Source organism: Vombatus ursinus, unplaced genomic scaffold (assembly GCF_900497805.2).
Source record: "Vombatus ursinus unplaced genomic scaffold, bare-nosed wombat genome assembly UNPS02014884.1, whole genome shotgun sequence".
Classification (NCBI taxonomy): Eukaryota; Metazoa; Chordata; class Mammalia; order Diprotodontia; family Vombatidae; genus Vombatus; species Vombatus ursinus.
In genome coordinates this window covers 3880438-3883911 of record NW_020954662.1, presented here as the reverse complement: position 1 = coordinate 3883911, position 3474 = coordinate 3880438, and the positions used below count along the sequence as shown (strand labels likewise).

At 49.5% G+C, this 3474-nt stretch overlaps 1 protein-coding gene across 3 annotated transcripts in view; it reads right to left on the bottom strand.

Annotated features, from left to right (window-relative positions):
- ARHGEF19 (Rho guanine nucleotide exchange factor 19) overlaps positions 1 to 3474 on the bottom strand; it is a 25165-nt gene that overhangs the window by 20883 nt on the left and 808 nt on the right. The gene's annotated exons all lie outside the window — the stretch shown is intronic.

Genomic DNA, 3474 nt, shown 5'->3' with positions numbered 1-3474 from the left:
ACATCCTGTGTTCTAAGGGCCCTCCCAGCTCTGACATCCTGTGTTCTGAGGGCCCTCCCAGCTCTGACATCCTGTGTTCTGAGGACCCTCCCAGCTCTGACATCCTGTGTTCTAAGGGCCCTCCCAGCCCTGACATCCTGTGTTCTAAGGGCCCTCCCAGCTCTGACATCCTGTGCTCTGAGGGCCCTCCCAGCTCTGACATCCTGTGTTCTAAGGGCCCTCCCAGATCTGACGTTCTGTTTTGTGAACCTCCAAGTTTCCAAAAATCTGGGCCCTTATTTTCTCAGCCAGTCTTTGGGACTCTGTCCCAGAGTCTGCTCTTAGGGTGCCTGGGGCCCCAACTAGGGACCCTGTTGATGTCTGTCTCCTTACTTCACTCTCCACCCAGGCTGAGTGATGGGATGGGAATGGAAAGGAAGGTGCTTATGTAGGAATAAGTTTGTGTGAGAATAATCAATCTTAATCAATCGACAAAATGGAACCAGTCACTGGCCTCCAGAAGCTTCCATCGTCCCCTCCGTGTGACAGTGCCTAAGGGTAAGTGAAGCGGGGCTAGTGTGTATCACTGAGGCTGTGAGTGGGAATCTGAGGTGTATGGGGGTGAGCATTGGACAGTGTGTATGTCTCTGGGTGAATACAGGGCACATGAGGGAAAGGCACATTCCTGGGAGCATGGGATAGGATGAATCTGGAGCCATTTTTACTAGGGACCCTAAGCCTCAAGGCCAGGGACTGTCACTGAGCAAAGCTGAGGTACCAGCAGTCCCTGACCCCCAGTACTGAAGGAAGAAGGCCCGCAGGGACGCTGAACCAGCTGCTGAGTAGGAGAGAGCAGATGAGGGGGTAAGGATGATGGGGGGCTTCCCAGGAGTACCTCAGGTTGGGGGGCAGGAGCAGGCAGAGTAGCAGACAGCCTCCCTCCCCCACCTCCTCTGCCCTCAGCTGGATATCAATTTCAAAGGGCAATTGGAGGCCTGAGCTGCGTCCACATGGTGCCAAGTCCACTCCTGCCAGATTGCCCATCAGCAGAGTAGGACCTGGCAGGAAGCAGAGCAGGGCAGCGGAGGGAAAGCCCAGCTGCTGCAGAGAAAGGCAGAAACAGAGCCCAGAAGATCACTGGGAGACTGACCTGCCCCAAACAGAGCAGGTCAGTGGTACCAGTCATTGAATTAACATTCATTAATCACCCATTACCTGCCAGGCACTGCGCTGGCTACAAAGAAAAGTCAAAAACAATCTCTTTTCTCAAGGAGGAGATGAGAATGTACAAACAAGCTAGAGACAGGACACAATGGAAATTATTTCAATAGAAGGAAGCACCAGGATTGAGCTACTGAGAAAGGCTTCATACAGAAGGTGGTACCTGCAGGAACGAGGATGCCGAGATGGAGGAGAGAGAGCATTCCAGGCATGAGGGACAGTCAGGGAAGACGCCGGGAGTCGTGAGATAGTGTCTTGTTGGGGGAAGAGTGAAAAGGTCAGCATCGTTGGACTGAAGAGTAGGTGGGAGGGTATAAAGTGAAGGGGACTCAGAGGCATCTAGTCTGCCCCTCTCATTTTGCAGATGAGGAAACGGGGGGCCCACAGAGGCCAAGTAACTTAAGATCAAAGATGTACAGCTGAAAGCAACCTTAAGGACCATCTAGTCTAACCAAATGTTTGTACATAAAAGTTAAGTGACTTGTCTAAGGTCACACCCACACCTGCCCTGATACTAGGAGACTTCAACATACATATTGATACCCCTAACATCCAGTTTCTCAATTTACTCCCTTCCCACCAGCTACCCCACCTCAGTCATACACAAAGATGGTCATCCACCACCCACAAATATACAACCTCCATGTTCAATAATTCTGAAAGCCCCTTAGCCAGAGTGAGTGTTTCCCACCCAGCCCAGCTGGGTAAAATTCAATGTTTAATGCCACCATGGCTCCTTCAAGGTGGCAGAAGTAGATGAGAGAGGGTTCCCTTCAAATTCCTGAGACCCCTTCCACACCTTGCAGCACAGAAATCATAATACCAGCAGCCAACATTGATAGAGCACTTTAAAGTTGGCAGATCATTCACCCCAGGAAGTGGATAAGACAGATAGTTACCCCCAATTAACTGATGAGGAAACTGAGGCTCAGAGTAATGCAACCCTCAAGGTAAATAACTTCTTTCTAGTTACACAGCTACTAAGTGTTGGCTGTTGGCTGTGTAATTCAAACCCAGGTCTTTCTGACCCTTCTGTCCCCATACATCAGAGCTATGGACTGGTAGTAGACAGATCTGAGTTCCAGTCATGCCTGTACCAGCAGCAGAATATATAGTTTAGGGATGGAAAGGATGTTAGAGATTAAGGGGGGGCAGTGAGGTGGCACCATAGTGCACAGAGCTCTGGGCCTGGAGTCAGGAAGACTCAACTTCTTGAGTTCAAATCTGGCCTCAGACACTTACTGGCTATGTGACCCTGAGCAAGCCACTTCATTCTGTTTGCCTCAGTTTCCTCAACTGTAAAATGAGCTGGAGAAGGAAGTGGCAAATCACTCCAATATCTTTGACAAGAAAACCCCAAATGGGGTCATGAAGAGTTGGACAAGACTAAAAATGACTGAACAACAAAAGTCTAGTTAAACAACCCCCTTCAATTTAAAGAGAGGGAAACTGAGACTTAGAAAGGGAGAACTATCAAACTTTCCAAGGTCCCACAGCTGGCAAGTGGGAAGGTAGTGGACCTCAGGTATTCCGATTCCTGGAGATACTCAGGCATTCCTGATATCCCTGAGTAAGCTGAGTCAAGTTCCTTTTCTGGGTCTTCACTGGCACCGAGGGAGGGAGAGTGGACCACTGGTGTCCAATGCTCCTTCCAGCCCCAAAACATGTGAGTGGAGGGCACATCACCATCATTAGCCTTTCCTCTCACAGCCTGAGAATGAGAGAAAGTCCAGGAGCCGGAAGGCTAAATGCCCAGTTGGCACTAGCAAGCAGATGCCCAGACTGTCTGTTCATGTAGATGAGGCAACAAAAGCGGGATGCCCAGACTGGAGCCCAGGACGCGCCACGGTCAGGACTGGCAAAGAAGTATCTCTTGTTCCTTCCCAGAAATTCTTCATCCAGCACTAGCTATCTGTGTGAATGTGGGCAAGTCATGTAATGTCTATGAGCCTCAGTTTCCTTATCTGTAAAATGAGCCACAGCCATCTGTAAAAACTGCCATAATCTACTGAACAGGGTGAGGCTCACACGCCATCATGCATGAAAAGCTATCTGCAAACTTTAAATTGACACTTACATGTATGTTATGATTATTCTCAGAACCATATGGTGTCAGAGGTGCAAGGCAACAATGATTCTCAACTGCTGGGTCAAAGACCCCTGGATCACGAACACTTAAAAAGTCTGAGAACTGCTGCCTTAGAACACAGGATGTCAGAGCTGGAGGGCCCTTAGAACACAGGATGTCAGAGCTGGGAGGGCCCTTAGAACACA